General features: G+C 41.9%; 1 long non-coding RNA gene across 2 annotated transcripts in view; it reads right to left on the bottom strand.

The window, feature by feature from the left end:
- Window positions 1-9,223: 9,223 nt before the first annotated feature.
- Window positions 9,224-26,872, bottom strand: part of LOC138849917 (uncharacterized) — a 179,478-nt gene continuing 161,829 nt past the window's right edge. For both annotated transcript variants that reach the window (XR_011389113.1, XR_011389112.1), the window contains 2 exons: window positions 13,118-14,571; window positions 9,224-12,862 (listed from right to left, as the gene is read on the bottom strand). This is a non-coding gene — a long non-coding RNA (uncharacterized lncRNA). The remainder of the gene's footprint in view (window positions 12,863-13,117; window positions 14,572-26,872) is intronic.

Genomic DNA, 26,872 nt, shown 5'->3' with positions numbered 1-26,872 from the left:
CCGCTAAAATGACTGCTATATATGAGTTACTATACCTTGTTTATCATCTTCATCTATAAGGTTATTTTATATAGATACCAATCTGCCTCACCTGAGATTCCAGCTAAGGAAATACATTAAGGAAATAAAAATGAAGATCCAAAAGAAAGTAAACTTAAGAAATCCTCAAAAGAAATTTATAAGAACAAAGATAGAGTGACTACATCTGCTCTAAGAAGGGGCTCTCGGGTCTGAGTGAGAAGTTCTAAACGAACAGTGCATATAGGAAAACTTTGACAGGAATTATTGCCATGTGTTAAAATGTGTTATTGAAACAATTATAAAAATATGTTTAATCCTTCTTGAGTGCCATTACCCGCTACTTGTATTTATTTACTCAAAATATCATTCCAAAAACAAACCTTTTAAAATGTTTTGTTCCAAAATTTATCCATTATTAACTATGAGTAAGTAATAAATAGGGAAAGTAATGGTATTTTTATATTAGTGCCATTTTAATGTTTTTCTTGTATTGACATCACTCTCAAATTCTGACATGACATCTTAATTAATTAAAAATTCTTCTCAATACATAGAGTTCTTTTTCTTCCCATCATGTTGAGAAGTGATAACTTATTTGTGTCTTTTCTGAATTGTTGAAAAAAGCATTTTAAAATCCTTCCATTTTTGTTATCTGCTTTTCTACTGTCAAAACAGCTTTAACCAAGATTTTGAGAAAAATTAAAATATTAGAAAATATCAAGTGCTGTAACAAATTAGCATAAATGTCAGAAATTAAAATGCCAATACTTCAACAAAAACTGGAAAACTGTGATAGTGCCAAAAGTACAAATATGAATAAACCTACCCTGTGATCCAGCAATTCTACTTCTAAATATATATCTGCATGTATTTAAATAGAGTCTTATAGAGACATTTACACACTTATGTTCATATCAGTGCAATTCACAATAGCTAAGAGGTGGAAACAACCCAAGTGCCTATAACAGAGAAATGGATAAACAAATTGGGATTTACACATACAATGGAATAATATTTAGCTTTGAAGAGGAAAAGAATCCTGATACATGCTATAACATGAATAAACCTTCAAGACATGGTGCTGAGTGAAATAAATCAGTCACTAAAAGGAAAGCATGGTATGACTCCACCTACACAAGGTATCTGTAGCGATCAACATATAGAAGCAGAAAGTGAAATGGTAACCAAGAGCTAGGAAGATAGGTAAAACTAGAGTTGTTTAATGGGCAGAGAGTATCATATTTGCAAGATAAAATATTCTGGAGATCTATTGCACAAACAAGGTGACACACTGAATAACACTGAACAGTGCCTTTAAAAATGGATATGAAGGCAAATTTTATTTTATATGTTTTTGTCACATACAAAAGAATAAAAGCCAAAATTTAGGTGCTCAATGAAGCATCTGAAAGCTAAGAAGATGATTAGCATCCTCATAGATAAAACTCTCAGTTACTAGCAGGTGACAGTTTAGTACCTATCTGACTTACAAGCTATTTCCTTCCATACACAAAGTGGTTCTATCAGCTAGTTCACCTTTTCTGAATCAATGTTAATTTTTAAGCTGTAAATTCAAAGAGCATGAGGCTATACATTTTCACATTACATTTTGCTGAATTGCTATTACTTCCAAAAATAGAAACAATTGAATGTCACCATCGATCTTTATTCTAACTCATCTAAACTATATGGGGATTCTTGACTTTTGTAGGAAAGTACAAAAACTTGAAGAGTTCAGTTTCTAAGATTTTTCTTTGATGTGTAAATGCTGAGTGTTCAGCTAAACATATAGTTTTCTATTTGAATATTTTTTCCTTAGAATTTCTTTTTAACATAATACAGTGAAAATAAAAGACCAAATCATTTATGAATAGTAGCCTGGAGGTTGATGATTTTTACTACCTTTGAATATTAAGCTTTACCACTAGATAATTATAACAATGTAAGTACTCAAGACGGTCCTCCACATAAATTCAGGTATTGAATTCTGATTTTAGCTTGCTCCTATTTAAATTTTCTGGGGAAAAAATAAAATGTCAATTCTCATGGGATGTATCAATAATGATATCCAAGATAATCATAACAAAATAACTTATAGACATAAATTACCTTTAAAGTTATAAATAACAATTTCTCTTATGTTTATTATATTTCTAATTTTAACTGGTTGAGTGAAACATTTATTTCCTTTTTTTAAAAAAAGATTTTATTTACTTTTTTAAGAGGTAGATTTACAGACAATGAGAGGGAGAGACAGAGAGTTCTTCCTTCCGCTGGTTCATTCCCCAAATGGCTGCAATGACTGGAGCTGAGCCGATCTAAAGCCAGGAGCTTCTTCCTGGTCTCCCATGTGGGTGCAGAGGCCCAAGGACTTGGGTCATCTTGTACTGCTTTCCCAGGCCATAGCAGAGAGCTGGATTGAAAGAGGAGCAGCTGGACTTAGTTCCAGTGCCCATATGGGATGCGGGTGCCTCAGGTGGAGGATAAACCCACTGCACCACAGCGCTGGCCCCATATTTTCGAAACTTGTCAAAATCAAGACCCTTTAGATGACAAATTTGAAAAAGAATGTTTTAATAACTAATCATAGATCCTCTCCACACATATAAACACTCACAAATATTCAGCCATTATAGTATTTTATTATTTTCATGATAATACCTGAAAAATTTTCAACAATTAAGTCCTGTATTTTGAATAACTCTTTACCTTAATATGGATGCTAATATGTTGTACATTTTTATATTGTAGGTATACATGGTTTCTAGTAAACACATTTTTTAAAAGCATTAAAATTCACACAAAGGAAATTAACACATGAGTGCCAGCCTTGAACACTTTGCTTGAGCTCTCTGTCCCAAATCCTCTTCGGTAAATTAGAGGTAATGATGCACCCATTTCCCAGGGTGTACATGAAGATTAAATAAAATAATGTAAATAAGGCTCTTAGAACAGTATCTGGTCCCAAATCAGTACTTAATAAATACAACCTTTTATTTATTTTCTTATTGTCCAGGGCATAACAATTTTCTTTAAGTGACTGAAAAATATATGTTGGTCAAATAAAATACTAAAGAAAACTTTTTCTGCACTTCATATAATAATAACTACAGCATATATTGAGTGCCTACTCTATGCCAAATACTATATTTCATATAGTATCTTTGAACCTCTAAAATGGATGTGCCCCCATATCACAAATGAGGACGCTGAAGATCAGAGTGTTTGTCCCATGTCACAAAGATAGCTTGTAGCAGGCTCATATCTGAAGTCTTCACTGTTTTTTCCACCATGCCATCTTCTGGATTCATTGTTCAGCAAGATTTCCATCTTTGCATGTGAGGCACATGACATCTGACCCAGTGGACAGGGAAAGGCAAATAAATGTACCTGGTAAACTGTCACATAGTTCTCAAGTTGTGATGTTCTAACTCTCCCTGAACTGCTTGTTCAAATGAAAACCAAGAAACTGAGGCTCTACCTTGAGATACATGTAATCAGTGGAGTCTAAGATCACATTTTAAAGATAGTTTTATTTAAAGAGTTAGAACACAGGGGACTGACATTGTGGTACAGTGGCTTAATCCACTTCTTACAACACTGGCATCAAATATTGGGGTATCTGGTTCAAACCCCAACTGCTCCACTTCCAATCCAGCTTCCTGCTAGTGTTTCTGCAAAGTAAACAGACAAAATCTCAAGTACCTTCCACCCACATAGGAAACCAAAATGGAGTTCCGGATCCTCCTGGCTTCAGCCTGGTCAAGACCTGGATGATGCAGCCATTTGGTGAATGAACCAACAAATGGAAACTCTTTCTTTCTCTGTCTCTCCCCTCTCTTTCACCTTTTCTCCCTCGTTTTCTCCCTTCCTGCCTCTCGGTTACTCTGCCCTTGAAGCAAATAAATAATTAAAAAAAAAAAAAGCCAGAAGACATTGGCCGGTGCCGTGGCTCAGTAGGCTAATCCTCTGCCTGTGGCACCCACACCCTGGGTTCTAGTCCCCATTAGGGCACCAGATTCTGTCCCGGTTGCTCCTCTTCCAGTCCAGATCCCTGCTGTGGCCTTGGAGTGCAGTGGAGGATGGCCCAAGTGCTTGGGCCCTGCACCTGCATGGGAGACCAGGAGAAGCACCTGGCTCCTGGCTTCGGCTGGTGCAGTGCGTCGGCCATAGCAGCCATTTGGAGGGTGACCAAACGGAAGGAAGACCTTTCTCTCTGTCTCTCTCTCTCTCTCATTGTCTAACTCTGCCTGTCAAAAAAAAAAAAAAAAAAAAAAGCCAGAAAACACATATTTTGGCAAAATTGTCTAGCTTCTCATTTTCCTCCACATACTCAGCCAATATGTTGACCTTAACTCCAAAGTGACTAATACTGGTGACCTATTAAAACTCCTTATTTCTTAAAATTTAGTAATGTCATATTGAAGCAGTTTTGTTTTAAGTACTAAGCTCATAAGAATTCACTAAAAGGATACATAAAAGAGTTTTTTTCCAGAAAAAAAAGAAAGAAAGTCCTCAGTTGTTAATAAAACCTGTAGATAGAGATAGCTGTAGGGGCAATTTAAAGTTAAAATTGAGAAGCTTCGCCGGCGCCGCGGCTCACTAGGCTAATCCTCCGCCTAGCGGCGCCAGCACACCGGGTTCTAGTCCCGGTCGGGGCGCCGGATTCTGTCCCGGTTGCCCCTCTTCCAGGCCAGCTCTCTGCTGTGGCCCGGGAGTGCAGTGGAGGATGGCCCAAGTGCTTGGGCCCTGCACCCCATGGGAGACCAGGAGAAGCACCTGGCTCCTGCCACCGGATCAGCGCGGTGTGCCGGCCGCAGCGCGCCGGCCACGGCGGCCATTGGAGGGTGAACCAACGGCAAAGGAAGACCTTTCTCTCTGTCTCTCTCTCTCACTGTCCACTCTGCCTGTCAAAAAAATAAAAAATAAAAAAAAATTTAAAAAAAAAATTGAGAAGCTTCCTTCTTTTGGTTGAAAATAAGGGAAGAGACTTCTTCACCCCGGCTTCTCTCACTTATTTTAGAAAGCATGTAAGTATTTTCTCGGCATCTTTGAAGTATGTATAAATCTTTAGGATATAAAGTAAGCTTCTTGTCAGCTTTCTGACCCAGAAACATCTTTCTCATGGATGTGGGAGCCATCTCCTTGAAATGATAACACCAGAGGAGTGAGTTCCCCATCCTGGAGCCTAACTTTACTGAATTCCTTGCTCCTAGTTGCAAAACGACTTCCTCTCATAAACAGATAGCTATTGTCCTTTGTATAAAGCCAGTGAACCAACAGAGATGATCAATCCAATTTCCAGTTGAATGTAGGATGTACTATACTTAATAAATGGTTCAGTCCAATTCTCTTGAGGACTAATTTCTGTCTATCCTGAAAGCATGATTATTAGGGGTTATGACTGTTAGGCTCTATGAAAGGGAGCTATTCCTTTCTGTTACCGCAGGCTTTTAGCAAATTGCTGTACTATACACCCTATTTGGGGTTAGTATTTACCACAAAATAAGATTTTTGCTTTTACTACCTTTGTAGAATTTGGGAGATTATAAGAAAATTTGTTTTAAATTATATGGTTCCACCATTGAAAATTCTCTTTTATATACATATATGTATTTTTTCTTTTTTATGCTTTCTTCTATTTATTTTTATTTTTTAACTTTTATTTAATGAATATAAATTTCCAAAGTACAGCTTATGGATTACAATGGCTTCCCCCCCATAACGTCCCTCCCACCCGCAACCCTCCCCTTTCCCACTCCCTCTCCCCTTCCATTCACATCAAGATTCATTTTCGATTCTCTTTATATACAGAAGATCAGTTTAGCATACATTAAGTAAAGATTTCAACAGTTTGCTAGTGGACAGTGAGAGAGAGAGAGACAGAGAGAAAGGTCTTCCTTTGCCGTTGGTTCACCCTCCAATGGCTGCCGTTGCTGGCGCGCTGTGGCTGGTGCATCACACTGATCCAAAGCCAGGAGCCGGGTGCTTCTCCTGGTCTCCTATGCGGGTGCAGGGCCCAAGGACTTGGGACATCCTCCACTGCACTCCCTGGCCACAGCAGAGATCTGGACTGGAAGAGGAGCAACTGGGACAGAATCCGGTGCCTCGACTGGGACTAGAACCTGGTGTGCTGGCGCCGCAGGCAGAGGATTAGCCTAGTGAGCCATGGCGCCGGCCCATATATGTATATTTCTTACTAATCACCAATGAATAATTTCACCACTTTCAAGAATCAGCTGAGTGTTTATGTTGTGGTACAGCAGGTGAAGACACTGCCTGTGATGCCAGGATCCCATATCAGGGCACCAGTTCAAGTCCTGGCTGCTCTGTTTCTGGCCCAGCTTCTTGTTAATGGTCCTATAAGATGGTGGGTGATGGCCCAAGTGCTTGGGCCCCTAGCTCCCACATGGAAGACCTGGATGGAGTTCCTTGCTCCTGACTTCAGTCTGGCACAGCCCCTGCTGCTGTAGCCATTTAGAGAGTGAACCAATGGATAGACAATCTCTCTCTCTCTCTCTTCCTCCCAGTTTCTTTATCACTCTGCCTTTCAATTAAACAAAGTAAATATTTTCATTAAAAAAATAATTGGGGACCGGCGCTGTGGCACAGCAGGTTAACACCCTGGCCTGAAGTGCCAGCATCCCATATGGGCACTGGTTCAAGTCCCGGCTGCCTCACTTCCAATCCAGCTCTCTGCTATGGGAAAGCAGTAGAAGATGGCCCAAATCTTTGGGACCCTGCACCCGTGTTGGAGATCTGGAAGAGGCTCTCGTCTCCAGACTTCAGATTGGCGCAGCTCCAGCCGTTGCGGCCAATTGGGGAGTGAACCATTGGATAGAAGACCTCTCTCTCTCTCTCTCTCTCTCTCTCTCTCCCTCTCCCTCAAATAAATAATAAATGAATCTTTAAAAAAATTTTAAAAAAGAATCAACAATGCATTTAAGAAATGGACAAAGGACCTGAACAGACATTTTTCCAAAGAAGAAATTAAAATAGCCAACACACAAAAATGTGCTCAAGATCACTGGCCATCAGGGAAATGCAAATCAAAACCACAATGAGGTTTCATCTCACTCCAGTTAGAATCACTGTCATAGAAACCAACAAACAATAAATGCCAGCAAGGATGTAGAGGAAAAGGTACCCTAATGTACTGTTGGTGGGAAGATAAACTGAAGCAGCCATTGTGTAAGACAGTATGGATTTACCTCAGAAAGCTGAAAATGGATCTAACATATGACCCAGCACTCCTACTCATGAGACCCAAGGAAAAGAAAATCAGAATATGACAGAGTTATCTGTACTCCTATGTTCACTTTAGGCTCAATACACAATAGCTAAGCTATGGAATCAATCCAGATGTCCATCAATGATGACTGAATAAAGAAATTAGGGCATATATACACTATGGAATACTACTCAAAGGTAATCCAGCTCCCTGCTATGGCCTGGGAAAGCAGTAGAAAATGACCCAAGAACTGTGTGGGAAACTCAGAAGAAGCTACTGGCTCCTGGTTTTGCAGCCATTTGAGAAGTGAAACAAAGATAAAAGACCTGGGGCTGGCGCCCTGGCTCACTTGGCTAATCCTCCGCCTGTGACGCTGGCATCCCATATGGGCTCCAGTTGTATTCCCGGTTGCTCCTCTTCCAGTCCAGCTCTCTGCTGTGGCCCAGGAGGGCAGTGGAGGATGGCCCAAGTCCTTGGGCTCCTGCACCCGCATGGGAGACCAAGAAGAAGCACCTGGCTCCTGGCTTCGGATCGGTGCAGCAGCCATTTGGGGAGTGAAGTAATGGAAGGAAGACCTTTCTCTCTGCCTCTCTCTCTATCTATATCTCTACCTGTCAAATAAATAAATTTAAAAAAAAGATAAAAGACCTTTCTCTCTCTGTCTTTCCCTTTCTCTTTCCATAACTCTGCCTCTCAAGTAAATAAATAAATCTTTTAAAAATTTTTCTAACATGATTATTTCATAATAATTTGGGTATTATTCATTGAATGTTCTTTCATAATAAACTGAGTATTATTTTTTAATTTTCTTGAAACTATCAAGCTTTATTCAGGTACTCTTTTATATGAATGAATCCTTTCCTTGATTGACTAGATTTTTTTTATATCAATTTTCTTTACCATTTAAGTTTTTGGTTCATTAAGTTGCTTCTGTTTTTTTTTTCATTTTAAAAAATATTTATTTATTTGAAAGTCAGAGTTACACAGAGAGAGAATAAGAGAGAGAGAGAGAGAGAGAGAGAGAGGTCTTCCATCCACTGGTTCACTCCCCAGATGGCCGCAATGGCTGGAGCTGCGCCTATCTGAAGTCAGGAGCCAAGAGCTTCCTCTGGGTCTCCCACACAGGTGCAGGGGCCCAAGTACTTGGGCCCTCTTCTACTGCTTTCCCAGGCCATAGCAGAGAGCTGGGTCGGAAGTAGAGCATCCAGGACTTAAACCGGAGCCCATATGGGATGCCGGCACTGCAGGCAGCGGCTTTATCCACCACAGTGGTGGCCCAAAGTAGTTTCTCTTTTTGACAATTTAAATATTTTTGTTTATAGATTTTCTTTATTTTCATAATAATTAACTTCCATTTTCTGGCTACTGTTAATGTTGCCTTCGCAAGGTAATCTGTTTGCTAATAGGTACAACTGGAATTTTTACAATGCGCTGATATTTTTTTTAATTGTGAATTTCAGATATTCCTATGAGATTGAAAGTAAAAAGGTATGTTAAAAATAGTATCTACAGGCCGGTACCGTGGCTCACTTGGTTAATCCTCCACCTGCGGCACCAGCATCGCATATGGGCGCCAGTTCTAGTCTCGGTTGCTCCTCTTCCAGTCCAGCTCTCTGCTGCGGCCTGGGAAGGGAGTGGAGGATGGCCCAGGTGCTTGGGCTCCTGCACCCGCATGGGAGACCAGGAAGAAGCACCTGGCTCCTGGCCCTTGGTTCTGGATCAGCACAGTGCCGGCCGTAGCGGCCATTTGGGGAGTGAACCAGTGGAAGGAAGACCTTTCTCTCTGTCTCTCTCTCTCACTATCTAACTCTGCCTGCAAATTAAAAAAAGAAAAGAAAAGAAAAGAAAAAGAATAATGTCTACTAGCTTTTGGGTGCTCTACCTTAAGAATCTACCATTTAACCGGCGCTGTGGCTCACTAGGCTAATCCTCCGCCTTGCGGCGCCGGCACACCGGGTTCTAGTCCCGGTCGGGGCACCAGATTCTGTCCCTGTTGCCCCTCTTCCAGGCCAGCTCTCTGCTGTGGCCCGGGAGTGCAGTGGAGGATGTCCCAAGTGCTTGGGCCCTGCACCCCATGGGAGACCAGGAGAAGCACCTGGCTCCTGGCTTCGGATCAGCACAGTGCGCCAGCCGCAGTGCGCCGGCCGCAGCGGCCATTGGAGGGCAAACCAACGGCAAAAAGGAAGACCTTTCTCTCTGTCTCTCTCTCTCACTGTCCACTCTGCCTGTCAAAAAAAAAAAAAAAAAAAAAAGAATCTACCATTTGCAATTAATTGTATATTTTCTATCATTTTAAAAAATCAAATTAAAACTTGAAATAAAAATTATCTAGATTTATTCCTCCTCCCTCCCCCTTTTGTATTTTCTCTCAAAAATCAAAGCTCATTTGCCCCATTTCTCTGTGTCTATAAAGGACATCTACTAGAAGGACATCTGGTCTGAACAGTAGCCAGCATATGAGTTTGAGCGAAAGTATTAACAACTGAGGCATAAACAGGTTAAGTAAAGTGCAACATCTGGAAGCCAAGCTGAAGATTTCTGATTTTTAATTCATTTAATTACTTATTGAAGATACTGAAGAAAGACAGACCTGGGAAAGAAAACTGGATGCTTTAGATTTGACTAACTATAAATTGACAAAAATGCTTATAAATGTGTTCATACATCAGATATATTTTAAAGGTAGTTCCTGTGCCAGGTACCATGGAAAGTGTTTATGAGCATGGCAGAGACTCACCACTATACAGCAATGAAATGGACAATTACAAAGCCCCTTGAATGAACTGCTCTAGTATAAGAGTAGACACAGTGGTGGCAGTAAGAACCCCTAGCAGGAACCCCTTGACGTAAACTGGAGCGAAGGGCAGAGATCCAAGAGTGCTTCCTGGAGGAAGTGATATCTAACCTGAGACTTAAAGAATGAACAGAATTCAGCAGAGAGATGAAGACAGAGCAGACTGTTTCAAGCGGAAGAAATAGCCTTTGTGGAGATTTACAGGTGAGATCAAGGGGTCCTGAAGAAATATTCATAAGAATGTATCCTAGACCCCTAGATAGTTGAGAGACAAGAATGAATCTGAAATATAGATAGAAAAGTGAGTATAAGATGCAGACTAGATAGCATTAAGAAATCTTTACCCAAGGAGGATGTAAAACCTTTGTGACTGGCATTTCAGACGTACTCTGCACTCTGCTCTCTGCAAAATGCACTGGCCAGGTGCAGGAGAAGCAGAGGGAGGCTTGGGGAGGTTGTGGCAGTGGAAATGGAATGAGGAAGATGCAACTGGGTGTGTGCAGAGCTCAAACTATGCAGGGCTGGTGAAGGGTTGAATGTGAAGAGTGAGAAGCTAGAGAGAGTGGGGGATCAAGGTGACTCCTGGCTTTGTGACGTAGCCAGCTGAGTGTGTGGCAGTGCCAGCCACAGGGAAAGGAAACTTCTAGGAGGGAGCAGTCTGAGTCTGGCATGTGAATGCATGTTGGGCATGTTGAAGTAGAGATACCAGGGAGCCCTCCAGGCAGTGATGTCCAATACACGTGGGTGCTAAACACAGAAGGTAGGGTGGGGGAAGGACACCTGGGAATCATCAGATGACAGGTGGTGATTGAAGCCCTGGAGTGGGTGACATCTCCCAAAGAGAATGCATCTTCTAAGGAGACATGTAACCCAGTAGGAACCCTAAGGAGCATGATAATGTGTGGTGAGCAGGGTCAAATTCTTCTGTCTTAGCCCATGTTTCCTAAGAAGCTCTTACATACTGTTAGTGGGAATGTAAATGAGTGCAGCCACTGTGGTAAACAGTATGAAGATTCCTTTAAAATCTAGAAATAGACTTGACATATGCACCAGCATCCCTACTATTGGCTAGATACCCAAAAGACATGAACTCATTTTATCAAAAAATCTGTTTCACCATGTTTTAGCAACACTATTCACTATCACCAAATTATGGAATCATATACACACATAATGGAATATTATTCAGCTAAAAATAAGAATGAGGGGCTGGCATTGTGGTGGTGCAGGTTAATCTGCCAGCTGTGACACGCATTCCACATGAACACTGGTTCAAGTCCTGGCTGCTCTCCTTCTGATCCTTTTCCCTGGAAAGGCAGTGAATGATGACCCAAGTGCTGAGAGACCCAGGTGGAATTCCAGGCTCCTGACTTTATCCTGGCCAAAGCCTGAGCACTGTGGCCTTTTGAGGAATGGGCCAGCAGATGAAAGATCTGTGTGTAAGTGTGTGTGTGTATGTGTATGTGTGTCTGTAACTCTGCCTTTCAAATAAATATTTGTTAAATAAAATTATGGAGGGTATAATGTTGATTGAAATAAGCCAGACATAGAAAGACAAATACTGATTGTCCTTCCTGGAATGTGTGAGCTAAATATTAAAAAAAAAAAAAGAAAGAAAGAAATGCCTCTGCATCAGTCACGTGGGAACTTCACATTAGGGGAAAAGAGGTACTGCAGCAGGACAGTAAGAAAAGGAGAAACAGAGAAGTGAGGTAGGACTGGCAGGAAAGCAAATGCATGATGATGTACGTGTAAATTGCCACAGCCTCATTAGAACTCGCAATCCGGTGTTTGGAGAGGCAAGGCATGAATGAAATCACAAGACATGCAATGAAATTCTAGCAAGCCATTACCCTTGAAACGGTCTCTGGGCAGAGGCAGTGTGTGGCAGTTTGTCTTCCAGCTCTCTGTCCTTCCTGCTTCTCACTCATCACTTGCCTGCATTACTCGCTTGTACTAACCAGCCTTTCCAGGAAGCCATCAGGGAAGCGAAAGCCTCTATGGGCCTGTTGGCTCCGGTCTTAGTGCCTTCCTGATAGGCACTTGGTTGGGGGAAGGGAGGCTTTGCCAAAGTCCAACCCTCCAGGGAGCAGAGTGAGAGGCAGAGACCCGAGACGCAGCCCGGGGAGCAGGAGCTGGACTTTTGTAAATGATAAAATGATGTGGGTCTTGCTGGGCCTCTCTGGCTGGGAATCATGGCCAGCTGAAAAGCTGAAATACATTTTTATAATGTACAGAATGAATTTTTTAAAGTGCCAAGGGAAAACAGGACTGAGACTCTACAGCAGTGGAGGAAAGCAGAATGTTGTCAAAAACTGCAAGGAAAGAGTGTTCGCTAATGTGTCTGTCAAGTCAAATAAAGTGTGGATGCCTGCTTCGGGAAACAGTTTTCCTATGGGAAGCCATTCTACTCTCCATTCCTTGTTTGGGTGGAGTGAGCGCCACCCAATGGTTCTTAGTGGTACTACATGGCCCAAATGCAAATAGCTTACTTGTGACCTCCAATCAGGCCAATGAGACTCTGTGCTAGGGATTTAGCTGGGACTTTTAAATTGTGTGAAGTCCTTTCTTTGTGTAAGTCAGTTGGAGTTCTTTTTCCATCATCGTTCTGCCATGTCTGTCCCCATGACGGGCAGCAGGCAGAGAAGAGCTCGCTGGATTTAATGGAGATCCTGTGGCCTCAGTGAGGATGGTATCCATGGAGCTGGGCTGGCCGAGGCTGGCTGATTCTCACTCTCTTCCCCTTCTTTTCTCAGCCCTCAAAATGTTGTCTCATCTCTTTGAGGAAAGTGTGAAAAGCATAGCATTTGGAGCACCTGTGGGAGGAACAGAAATGACAAGCAAGGTCTGTGTCTTTTCATTATGGACACCTCACCTGCCAGCAGGAGGCTATCTTCCTGGGCTGCAAAGAACCCTCAGAATACAGCAGGTCCCCACTAGTTTTCAAAGACTGCAAGGAGTCCATAATAGGTAAGTGGGATCTGGCTTTGTTCTTTCCTGAATGCCTAATCCTGTGCAGGGCACAGTGTAAATTCTATTCAATGTGAGTTCATTTGAGACCCTTGACCTACCTGAGCAAAAATTAGCCCACAGGTGGTATTCAATCTGAGTGTTCCACAGAAGATCGTGTGGACAGGATAGCGTTTTGGTCTCATTTCCAAACTCCAGTCACAAGTCCGTAGATGCAGAGGCCTTTATGGTAACAAGTCTATTACTCTCACCCCAGTTTCCCCCTCAAATGTCCCCTTCTTTCCAGTTCATGTCATATTCCCGGAGTCGGGTGCTCATTAACTCTCCTCATCGGCCTTTGTGCCTCCAGTCAGTAGCTGCCCTTCTGTGGCATCACATACTTTATGAACAGGCTAATAATTTCATCAGGTGTCTGAGCCTTGGTTAAAGCAGAAATGCTGAACTGCTCTCACTTGTCACAGCACTTACGATAGCCAAACTTCCATTATGAATAGTTGTAAGCATTTGTGTCTTTCTGTTTATCTGTCAGTTTTCCTTAAATTTGAAGGGAAGGGGGTTGAAGGATGATTCAGTGAGCCTTAACTCGTGTATAAGGCCATAACGCAGTCTGATGGAGAGAGCTTTCCTTAAACACTGGCATATGGCTGGATACAACATTCGGAATTAGCTACTGGAAATGTGGTCTGCGACATGACTTTGTTGTGCTATTATTTCATTCCATGAACCTTGTCACAATTGAACACAATATCAATCCTTGTCCTGTATTTTTCACAAATTCAATACAATAATTGTAAAATTGTTATGAGAACAATTGATAGTGGTGATTGAATTAAACATTTTTTCTTCTTTACCATGTCCCTTTCTGCTTGGTATTTTTGCAGGATCTCAATGGAGACTTTTTCCTATTTTAGAAACTGAGGAAATATCTGTGATAAGAAGATACATGGGCAAAATTAAAATTCATTTAAATATATTTCTGGTTTCCCATCTGTACTTGAAAAAAACAAATCCTTTTCTAAAGGAGAGGGGGATGTATTTGTAAGGTTAATATCCTCAGGGAAAAGTGGGGTTTCCAAGACAAACTTCATGTTTTTTCCCTTCAAATTATAACTTGTAATTTAATTTTTATTCACATTTTGTATTCATATTTTCATAAAGAAATGCCATTTTCAAACACCTCTTTATCATTTGAATTACTGAAGAAAAAGAGCTAAGAGACAAAATAGGGTAAGGATTTTTAAGTCTCATATTGGTGATCCATTGGTCTCTCTCATCCTCTGACACTCATTCCTGTTAGCAATGGCAGATCACTGTATCCTTGCAGAAGGTCTGGAATGAGTATGTATCATAATTTTCAGATTTTTATCTCAGTCCCAAAATATCATCTCATGCGTTTGTTTCTTTGTTTTTATTGGAATCACCTTTGAAATAGAAGTTTAGGCCTTGAGTATTAGGAATAATTGTCCAACTTGCCTCTTAACAGAAGTTAACATTAGGTTGGTTGGCACACAGGTCACAGCTCTCTTCTGAGCCCTCCTGAGTTCAGTCTTGTGTCCTGTCAGGCATAAGTAAAATTGTGGTTATTGCTCAATAGTGATAACAGCGTCTTAGAAACAGAAGGAAAACCTCTCATGCTATATACTGGGACAAAAATAAAACTCTAAATCCATTTTTCCCTTTGCAGTCTATTTTCAAAATATATCTGAAGATGTTTTGAAGAGATTGCTTCTGTGAGTGAGAGGACACCTGGGTTTGTTCCAAGCCCTTCTTTCTTGTTTGCCATTACCCTGGTAGGAGAGGATGCATGTGGAGCACTACACTACCACTGTGGTGTGTGTCCTCATTTGCTTTGCGCTGCTGTAGCCAAACACCTGAGAATGGTAATTTATGAGTAACAGAGACTCATTTCTTACAGTGCTGGAGGCTGAGAAGTCCAAGATCAAGAGGTCCACATCTGGTGTGGGACTTAGTGATTTGTCATCCCATGTAGAAGACAGACAGATCAAACAGATCAAAAGAGAACTGGGGGGGCAGGGGGACAAGCTTGTGTTTATAACAAATTCACTCCCACACAACAACATCCATCCATTACAAGGGCAGAGCTTTCATGGCCTCAACACCTCTTAAAAAAGGTCTGACCTCTCAACACCCAATGCCGTTGTGAGGATCGAGTTTCCAACACACAACTCTCAGGGAACAGCTTCCAACCATAGCATGGGGGCAATTCCTTTATGCCACAGCTCCATTAAGCCCCTTACACATATTACTTTTTTATGTTCCCCAATGCATACTGAGTGTGGGAAGATTACTGTATCATGTTTTCAGAGATGGGAACTGAGTCACATTCTCATAATTTAAGATACCCAGGTCAAGTACAAGGTCTCAACATTAGGATATCTTCATATGTGACAATAGTGACAGCAGAAAACAGAGGGCTACAGGGGAAAGCCCTCAATTCGGCAAGTAAAATATCTCTTAAATTACATACCAAGCAAAAATAGGAATCAAGGAAACAAAGAGGAAGGACGTTTTCAAGTAAGAGAGTTCTTGAACAACAACAACAAAAAACACATTTCTTGAGAGGCTGTAAAGTGAAAATGGAAAAGAAAAAGAGGAATTTAACAGCTCCAAGAAACAGGAAATAGCAAACAGAAGAAATTGTTGTCCACCGTCCTTGAATCTAGACTGATTGTGGCTTCCAGAGGACAAGAAATAGTAGCAAAAGAGACAAAACTGAATTTCACAGTGTTTGTTTAATACAGCTTCCCCCTCAGGGGCCTGTGTTAATGCACAGCTGGTTAAGCCTCTGCTTGCAACACTGACACCAGAATCCCCATATGAGTGCCTGTTCAAGTCCAGGTGCTCCATTTCTGATTCAGCTCCCAGCTAATGATTCTGGGAAAGCAGTGGGTGATGGCCTAAGTACTTGTGGAGTAGGAAGGCATACAGGTTAAAATCGATTAGGTTTGTGAACTGGAAGACCACGCCTTTGCCATGCCCCTGTGTTACCCAGGTACCTGATACCTCACGCCCTACCTGATATCTCATGCCCCTACCTGGCCACACCTGGGTGCCCACCAGCCAATCAGGTTAATTAACCGCTCCCCTTTGTAAGTGGCTTAAAAGCCCGGGACGTGGTATGTCCCGCCCTTCTCTTCTTCCCTGGCCTCTTGCCAGGAGGGGGCTTGCTGTAGCCCTGCGCCTCCAGGGTGCATGGCCTGCAGGCCACCCACCCTAGGCTTCCTGGCCTAGATGCTCCTCCACGTGGCTGGTTCCTGGTGCTCAGTATGAACCCAGATTTACTCCTCTCTCTCTCTCTCTCTCTTATATAAAGTTCTCACTCTCCTATGCATATTTCGCACTAAATAAAGATTAAAATGTACCATGTTGCCTCGTTTATTTATGTCAGTATTTAAAATTCTTCTCTGAATATTAGGTAAGAACCCTCTCAGGCTTATTAATATTGGGGATTTATTAATAAGCATATGGTTATATCATCTGCCATCCCAAATTTTGATAGCATATGTGGCACCCCAGATGGCTCTGCTGGGGAACTTTAAGGGGCCACGTTTTCATATAATTTTTAGGGGTCCGTTCTCCGATATCACTTGGATTCCTGCCAAGTGTGAGAAATGTAGGGAGTTCCAGGCTCCTGTCTTTAGCCTAGCCATTTGGGAAGTGAACCAGCCGGTGGAAGACCTCTCTCTCTCTCTCTTTCTCTCTCTCTCTCTCTCTCTCTCTGTGTGTGCAACTCTGCCTTTCAAATAAATCAATAAGTCATCTAAAAAGAATCAAAAAGCTTCCTTGGGACTGGTGCTGTGGTGTAGTGGACCAAGCCACCTGCGGCACCAGAACCCCATATGAATGCAGGTTCTAGTCCCGGCTGCTTCTCTTCCAATCCAACTCTCTGCTGTGGTCTAGTAAAGCAGTAAAATATGGCCCAAGTGCATGGGCCCCTACAACCACATGGGAGACCTGGAAGAAGCCCCTGGTTCCTGGCTTCAGATAAGTTCAGCTCTGGCCACTGGGGGAGCCATCTGGGGAGTAAACCAGCGAATGGAAGACCTCTCTGTCTCTCCCTCTCTTTTTCTGTAACTCTGCCTCTCAAATAAATAAATAAAAATCTTCAAAAACATCCTCTAAAAAAGCTTCCTCATTACTGTTGTAGGGACGTGTGCCATAAGGAAAAGCATGAACTTGCCTAACAGGTGATAAAAGAATATGGTCCAGACACACCACCAGTTGACCTGCCCATTCAGTTAAGCCAGAAGCAGAGTCACTGGCTGAATGCAGCTGAGACAGTCAAGAAAATCATGTGGCTAAGTCCAGCCCAACTTGCTGACTCACAACATCATAAGACAACATCATAAGACACAAACAAATGGTGGGGCTTTTTTGGTAAGCAATCAAGTTTTTCAGTACTTTTTAATGCAATGAAAGATGATAATGAAATTTGGAGCTACATGTAATATGTCAATAGAAAAACTTAAGGGGCCAGTGCTGTGGCAAAGCTACTCCCTGTGGGGCCTGCAATCCCTATAGGCCCTGGTTCGAGTCCTGGCTGCTCCACTTTCTATGCAGCTCTCTACTAAAGCACCTGGGAAAGCAGCAGAAAATGGTCCGAATGCTTGTGCCCCTGCAACCATGTGGGAAACTTGGAGGAAGCTCCTAGCTCCTGGCTTCGGATAGGCCAAGCTCCAGCCATGTGGCCATTTGGGGAGTGGACCAGTGGATGGAGGATCTCTCTCTTTCCCTCTCTATCTCTCTCTCTCTCTCTCTCTCTCTCTCTCTCTCTCTATAACTCAGCCTTTCAAATAAACAAATCTTTCAAAAAAAAAAAGAAGGAAAAGAAAAAAAAACTTAAAATATATGGCACCAGCTGTAAGACCAAGCAGAAGGCAAGGGCCAGAAAAGCAATGAGAAACTGTTGGCAAAATTTGGAAAAATAGTGACCATGATAACATAGGAGTTACCAATTGGTAGAACAAAGGCATGGCATAATTTTGAAAAGCATATATAGCTCATGAAATTTCAGATTTGATAAGAGGTCACCAGACAGATCTTGAAAGTGGCTGGGGTCAGCGCCATGGCTCATTTGGCTAATCCTCCGCCTGCGGTGCCAGCATCCCATATGGGTGCCAGATTCTAGTCCCGGCTGCTCCTATTCCAGTCCAGCTCTCTGCTGTGGCCCGGGAGGGCAGTGGAGGATGGCCCAGGTGCTTGGGGCCTGCACCCATGTGGGAGACCAGGAGGAAGCACCTGGCTCCTGGCTTCAGATTGGTGCAGCGCCGGTCATAGTGGCCATTTGGGAGGTGAATCAACGGAAGGAAGACCTTTCTCTCTGCCTCCCTCTCTCACTGTCTATAACTCTACCTGTCAAAAAAAATAGTGGTATTTTGTTTACTTTATGATATAGGGCAGAAAAAGATAAGATAAATTAAAGAAAGAATAGCTAGTTTTCAAGCAAAATATAGAGGGAATGTAGAAGTCTTGGGATTTACTGAGTTAGAAGATAAAACACTCACATTCTGTCTCTCCAGCTTGTATAAAAATCTTAATGGTAAATATCAAATAAAAAATTTTAATTGTTAAGATCTCTAAAACAGAGGCCAGTGCTGTGGCTCAGTAGGTTAATCCTCTGCCTGCAGCACTGGCATCCCATATGGACGCCAGTTCTAGTCCTGGCTGCTTCTCTTCCAATCAAGCTCTCTGCTGTGGCCTGGGAAAGTAGCAGAAGATGGTCCAAGTGCTTGGGCCCCTGCACCTGCATGGAAGACCAGGAGGAAGCACCTGGCTCCTGGCTTCAGATCAGCACAGCTCCGGCTGTTGTGGCCATTTGGGGATTGAACACACGGAGGGAAGACCTTTCTCTCTGTCTCTCTGTATCACTGTCTGTAACTCTACCTATCAAATAAATGAATAAAATCTTTTTTTTTTTTGACAGGCAAAGTTAGACAGTGAGAGAGAGACAGACAGAGAGAAAGGTCTTCCTTCCATTGGTTCAGCTCCCAAATGGCTGTTACGGCCAGTGGTCTGCCGATCTGAAGCCAGGAGCCAGGGGCTTCCTCCTGGTCTCCCATGCGGGTACAGGGCCCAAGCACCTGGGCCATCCTCCACTGCACTCCCGGGCCACAGCAGAGAGCTGGACTGGAAGAAGAGCAAATGGTACAGAATCCGGCACCCCAACCCGGACTAGAACCTGGGGTGCCAGTGCCACAGGTGGAGGACTAGCCAAGTGATGGCTATAACTCTACCTTTTGGCATCGGCCAAAATCTTTAAAGAAAATCTCTGAAATATTTAGGACAGTGCCATAAACGCCTTTAAAGCAGATAAAAGATCTTCTAAAGTCTTAAGGACATATAATTAAAGGTTTGATCCAACCAAAGTAATCACTAGGCTTGATATAAAAGGACTGAAATTGTTCAAATTTCAGAAAGACCTCTAGACTCTCAAAAGTCCATTTGTAGAAAGCAAATGTAGGTAGCTGTTCATCTGCAACAAAGTCCATTTTTATAAGAAGGAGAAAACATTTCACCAAAGATATCAAGAGTTCAGAAGCTAGAGCTATTGTTATAAAGAGCAATGGATTAAGAACACATTTCTAAGTGCAGTAGAAGAAATGGGTTGAGCAACTACTCTCAGGGAACACAGCCAGGTTCTAGCTAAAAGATGCCTTCTCCATTAAGAGTGGAGAATCTCACAGGATCTCACAATTATTATGAATAAGTGATTACCTTTTTTGACTTGGAGTATCTATTGTGGTTTGCTATATTTATATAGTGAAGTGCAACATAGTGCAGAGTATATGGTGTATCTATAATATCTGCATGTAGGAAGTGTACGGTAGGGGGCATATATTTTATGCTTAGATAATTGGTCTCTGGATATAGAGATTCTCACATTTAAGAAGATGATGAGATCCTGGACTTCAAATCTGATACCATATTCCAATGTGATTTTCATAGGATTTTGGATGACGCTATATTTCACAAATCAGAGTAATGCATATAACTGTAAGCAGCAGAATGTGGTATACAGTGAAAGTATCTGCAATGCTTTATAGTTAAGCCAAGGAAAGGTCAAATCTTTCTTTACTGCCATGAATCTTGGTTGGCCATATCCCTTGTACTGGCTAAGGAATAGAAATAAATTTGATTCAAGCAGATAATTTGAAAGTATATATGTATTGGGGATTTCCCTCTTGCTGATTTTGGGGCCATGAGAGGAAGGCTGAATTAGCCTGCTAAATGACTAGAAACACGTGGTCCAACAACCATATTTTCCCCAAATGCACAGCTAAGTGCATGAAGCCTAGACTCTGAGCCACCTGGCTGATAGGCAGTTACTGAAAATACAGGTGTGAGAAAGGCCAGATGAGGCCAGTAGAACAATCACATAGGCGAGCCCAGAATAATTTGCTGACTCCCAGGAAATGAGCTAAATAAATGACTGTTTAGAGGTAGTTTGTTGCTCAGATAAGAAAGGCAACCTGATACACTCACCCCACAGCAATTGGCTAGTGATCTGTCTGTTCCACTCTTCAGAAAGTGATGCATTGTCTATTCCCTTCTCTCCCATCTCCTACTAACCACCCTTTCATCTCAAGTCTTCCCAGTTTAGATGGGCATATTTTTGAGCATCACAATACACTACATAATTATTGTAGAGTATGTCTGGAAAGCAGCAGCTGCTCAATGTCTTGACAAAAGAACAGTAAAACCTTAAAATACAGACAAAATTAAGAGACCAAATCCACTTGAGAGAAAGAAGTATATTTATTCCCCCATCTCCATGATGATATTTATCATCATTCCATTCCCCTAATAACTCTGAAATCTCTTTGACATTTGGATTGATTATGCCAAGGTTGCAAAGTGAAATTAGTACCACAGCCAAAAGATGACCCAAAAAATGCTCACTTCACTTCATCTCCTTGTCTCTGCTGCTTCACTCCAGTCTATCTTGCCCAACCCCATGAGTGTCAGCTCACTAAGGATCTATTTCTATTCTGCCTCCTACTGCAACAATGGGAGACTGGAATGAGTTTAAATCCTGCCACCTGTTAGTTCTGTGTGAGGGTAGTTTTAATACATCTTGATGCTTTGTAATAACTGAGAGGGATGGTATATAGAAATACCTTAGGTCCTTACATGTGGTTAGCTCCCTACTTTCAATGAAATTGGTATGACTGATGGGTGCCTTGCATCTATGCTTTGACTGTATTGAAATTGCAAAGAGTCTCTGTGATTATAGTGCTCAAGCATGTGTCACTGTTATGGATCAAGTCCAGGCTGCTTATCTTTCTTGCATAATCTATTTAGTACCTATTTAGTAGAAGTAGATCTGGCCATGCACTTAGATGCATCCTCTTTGGAAATTGAACACCCTACGGGAAAGTTTCCTTGCTTAGCCAAAATGGAGTCACTCCTGAGATAGAGTCATGGTTGGGGAGGCAACAGGATTTCCTGGACTGAACACAGGGGCAGGAATCACAGGACCTGGGCTTTATGCCACCAGTTCCAATACTAATTTGATGACTTGAGGTGAACCACTTTCTGCCTCTCTATTGCATTAGAAGAAAATAATCCACCTGATGGTCACATCTCTCAAAGATGCAGTGAAAATAAATGTAAAATATCTAGAGTAGATTTGGAGGAAATATCACAGGATACATAATTAGTTCTATCATCTATAATTAAATCTATAAATACTGAAGAAGCAGCATGGGCATTTGGTAGAGTGGTTATGATACTGCTTGGGACACTCATATTCCGTGTTGGAGAGCCTGGGTCCCAGTACTGGGTTCCTAATTGATTCCAGTTTCCTGCTAATATGCACCCCAAGAGGAAGAAGGTGATGATTCAGCGGCTTGGGTCCCCACCACCATTATTGGACACCCAGATTGAGCTCATGTCTCAAGACTTCAGCCTGGTTCAGTCTCAGACATTGCAAGCATTTAGTGAGTGAATTCCTGAACAGAAGACCTATCTGCACATCTCTACCTCTCCATAAAATGTTTAAAATAAATAAGAATTATTTAAAAATGAAATAAAAATAAAAATGAGACTTTTAGAAAAAAATTAAAAATCTAAAGAAAAAAAAGACCAATTGATCATTTTTTTAGAGATGACAAACTGAAAGACACAAAACTCATAGCCTTTGTGGAGCCTTAACACATCTGGACTCCTCAGCAAGACCATGAAGCTACTGGTGGAGAAAGCTCATATGACATGCACAGTAAATCTTCATGGCTAAAGGCAAAAGATGATCAGATAGATGAGGTAAAAGAATGCAGCACTTTGAAAAGTAAGAGACATATATGCCATGAAAAGAGGGACGTGAGGGCTGGACGTGAGGGCTAGACATGACAGTCAACAAAACTGGGAACCCCTCCTAGAAAAACCCAGAGCCGGTGAAGCCACACAGCTCTAGGTTCCAGGACAGTACCTCTATAGTGAGCCTCCAAGCCTGCCCAGGCATCAGACAAGATCCTATAAGAGCAAGTTACAGGCCTGCCAGTTCCAGGCCAACCGCTGTGGAGAACCAGACTCACTTGGCACCAAGACAGTCTCTGTGACCCAGTCTCCAGGCTCCTTGCGATGCCAGGTCAGAAACCCTGCCCTCAACATCACAGAGACATCTGCAAGTACAGACCCCAGGCCTGCCTAGTGCCAGGTCAGTCTCCAAAGCCCCATGCTTCGAGCCAGCTCCTGCAGTGTCACACTCCAGTAGAACCTCACCCTAGACCAGGTTCCATAGACCCAGGCTGCAGGACTTCTGTGTACTCAGGTCTCAGATACCAAAAGCATCCTTTTAAAATCTCTAACAGATACATAAAATGTAAAGAAATAGGAAGACAAAGACACTATGAGAAAAGAAATTTGTTGACCAACGTTCCTAATAAATAAAGCTGCAAAAACCTTCAACAAGGGGCTGGTGCTCTGATGCAGCAGGTTAAAGCCCCAGCCTGAAGTGCCAGCATCCCATATGGGTGCCAGTTCTAGTCCTGGCTGCCCCTCTTCCAATCCAGCTCTCTGCTGTGGCCTAGGAAAGCAGTAGATGATGACCCAAGTCCTTGGGCCCCTGCACTCACATAGAAGGCCTGGAGGAAGCCCCTGGCTACTAACTTTGGATTGGCTCAGCTCTGGCTGTTGTGGCCATCTGGGGAGCGAACAAGCAGATGGAAGACCTCTCTCTCTTTCTCAACTCTCTCTGTGCCTGTCTTTCAAATAAATAAAAATAAATCTTTAAGAAAAAAAAAACCTTCAACAAAGTACTCACAAACCAGATTCAACAATACATTAAAAGGTCACTTGTGATCAAGTGGAATTTACTCCTCTGGTGGCTCAGGATGTGCAAATCAATAAATGCAATGAATTAACAGAATGAAGGATAAAACACACATGATCACCCCAACAGATTCAAAGAAAGCATTTGACAGCATTTCGTATACCTTAATGATAGTGGCTCTCAGGAAGCAGATAGAGAAGGACTGTGCCTCAACATAATAAAATAAAATGTTGCTTATACAAAAGCCAATAGCTAACCTCACACTAAAGTTGAAATGAAAGCTTTTCCTCCAAGATCAGGAGCCACTCAGTTGTATTCTCACTAATTCCATTCAGCACAGTGCTAGAAGTTCTATCTAGAACAATTAGACATGAGAAAGAAATAAAAGACAACTAAATCAGAAAGGGAGAGTTAAAATTGTCTTTGTTTGCAGATGGCATGATCATGTGCATATGTGGAAGACTCTAAAGACCCATCAAAAACCACTGGAACCAATTGTATTAGTCTGTTTGCTTTACTTTAACTAAAACACCTCAGAGAAACTTCTTGGGAAAGAAAAGATTTATTTCAGCTTATAGTCTGGAGGTTACAGTTGAGGACTGGTTGATCCCATTGTATTGCAACTGATGGAGGTTAGTAGGGTGGATGCAGAGGAATAGTCATATGGTGAGCCAGGAATTAAGAGATCACACCTAAAAAACTAGAGCTTAAATAATCAACACTCTTTTGAAGACCACTTTCTGAGGGCATGCCTCCAATGACCCAAATATGTACCACCAGGCACACACCTCAGATGTCAATATTAGATCAGGTTTCCACTCTTAATCCATCAACCATTAACATTAAGACATCAGAGTTTAAATATCTGCATTAGTTTTGGGGAGGCAAATCCTACTCAGTTATAACTCCAACAAACATTAATATTGTGAAATACAAAATCAACATAAAATAATGAATTCCATTTCTATGCATTAACAATGAATGATCCAAAATATATTACTAAAATAATCTGCTTATAATAGCATCAAACAATTAAGATACTTATGATTAAATTTAATTAGGGATATGAAACATCTACACAATGAAAATTATAAAATGTTAATAAAAAATGAAAATACAAATAAATGGAAATACACCCCATATTTACGGTTTGGAAGAATTAGTATTGTTAAAGTGTCCATAGTAGTTAAAGGAATCTACAGATTCAATAAAATCCTTTACAAAACTAGAACAAAACAAAGAGGAAATATTAAAATGGATAAAGTATTACATTGTACATCAACAGTCAGGACAATAGCTAATCAAGTCACTATTTCTCATAACGTCCATTTCACTTCAACAAGTTTCCCCTTTGCTGCTCAGTTAGTTGTCGCCAATCAGGGAGAACATATGATATTTGTCCCTTTGGGACTGGCTTAATTCACTCAGCATAATGTTTTCCAGATTCCTCCATCTTGTGGCAAATGACCGGATTTCGTTGTTTTTGACTGCTGTATAGTATTTTATAGAGTACATGTCCCATAATTTCTTTATCCAGTCTACTGTTGATGGGCATTTGGGTTGGTTCCAGGTCTTAGCTATTGGGGAATTGAGCTGCAATAAACATTAATGTGCAGACAGCTTGTTTGTTTGCCAATTTCATTTCCTTTGGGTAAATTCCAAGGAGTGGTATGGCTGGGTTGAATGGCAGGGTTATATTCAGGTTTCTGAGGAATCTCCAGACTGCCTTCCATAGTGGCTTAACCAGTTTGCATTCCCACCAACAGTGGGTTAGTGTCCCTTTTCCCCCACATCCTCTCCAGCATCTGTTGTTGGTAGATATCTGAATGTGAGCCATTCTAACCGGGGTGAGGTGAAACCTCATTGTGGTTTTGATTTGCATTTCCTTGATTGCTAGTGATCTTGAACAAAACTGCATGAAATTTTTTGAAGAAATAGGAAAATAACAATTCATTTGGAAACAGAAAAGAACCCAAACAGAACACATTTTTAAGTAAGACTAAAATGGGACATATTATGGATCCTGATTTTGTTAGGTAGGAAGTCAGATATGAGCTTATGTGTGTGTGACAAAGGCCTAAAGAGTTGATATCTAGGTCTAGCATATGCATCTCAAAGTCATCCAAATAACCTTCCAGGGGCAGCTCAGTATTTGCATCCTGCCCTGCCCCTTCTACCTGATAACCTGCCAGGTGGGGGTCTCCGCCCCTTCTGCCTGATAATCTTCCAGGTGCAGCCCAGTATCTGCATTTCAAATATCCTGCTCCGGATCCTGATCCTCAAGGGGGTCCTGCCCATCCTTTCTGTAACTGGGGTGGCACCAGCCAGGCTTCCTCCTGTCTGATAACTTTAGGGGAAAAACTCAGATAGGAATTTTTCTATTTACATCTGAGAAGTCCTTTGTTCCAAGAGGAGCAGAGGTATGGAGGCAAGACCCATCGACTTAAAGACCCCTGACCTCAACCAGACTGCACACTCAGCCCTCTGCCTCTATGCTGAGCCACCCGCCTGGCCTGGTCAGGTGTATGCTCTCCACCCAACCATGTAACCCGTCTCCCCCAGTCTGAGCAACTGGGCACTCTCTCTCAGGTTCTGTCTGGAGAGGTGCCCATCCGTTCTTACGGATGTCCCTACCTTAATAAACCTTGCTATTTGCTTTCCACTTACTCTCTGTCTCATGCCTGAATTCTTCTTACATGAAGACAAGGACCCTTGCCATTCACCAGTAATAATTTCAAAACATATTACATTGCTACAGTAAGTAAAACTATATGGCTTTGGCACAAAACAGATAATATTTGGCCATAAATATGTGGATTTATTTTAAGATTCTCTATTCCAGTTCAAAAGATTAAAAACAGAACTATCATATGATCAAACAATCCTATTTGTGAATATACAAGAAGACTTCAGAGTTTACTAAAAATTCACAACATCTTTTAATTCCATCTGCCCACAAACATTCTAAAGCTCCCTTATATGTCCAAAGAAAAAATAAATTATTATAACAAATATTTTTGCACTCTCATATTCATTGTAGCATGTTGCACAAAAGGTAAACAGGTATTAAATTACAGTTAGAGGGGGTTGGGGCCAGAGCTGTTGTATAGTGGGTAAAGCCGCCACCTGCTGTGCCAGCATCTCATATGGGCGCTGGTTAGAGTTCTGGCTGCTCAGCTTCTGATCCAGCTCTCTGCTATGGCCTGGGAAAGTGGTGGATGGTGGCCCAAATCCTTGGGCCTCTGCACCCATGTGGGAAGACCCAGAGGAAGCTCCTGTCTTTATATCAGTGCATCTCCAGCTGTTGCAGCCAATTGGGGAGTGAACCAGTGGATGAAAGACCTCTCTCTCTCTCTCTCTCTCTCTCTCTCTCTTCCTCTCCTTCTCTCTGTGTGGAACTCTGACTTTCAAATAAATAAATAAATCTTCAAAAAAAAAAAATCTCAGTTTGAGGGGCCAGCAATGTGACATAGCGGGTAAAGCTGCCACTTTTGGTGTCAGCATCCCATATGAGCACTGGTTTGAATCCCAGCTGCTCTGCTTCCAATCCAGCTCTCTGCTATGG

Source organism: Oryctolagus cuniculus, chromosome 6 (assembly GCF_964237555.1).
Source record: "Oryctolagus cuniculus chromosome 6, mOryCun1.1, whole genome shotgun sequence".
Taxonomy (NCBI): Eukaryota; Metazoa; Chordata; class Mammalia; order Lagomorpha; family Leporidae; genus Oryctolagus; species Oryctolagus cuniculus.
This window is presented reverse-complemented; position numbering and strand designations above follow the sequence as displayed.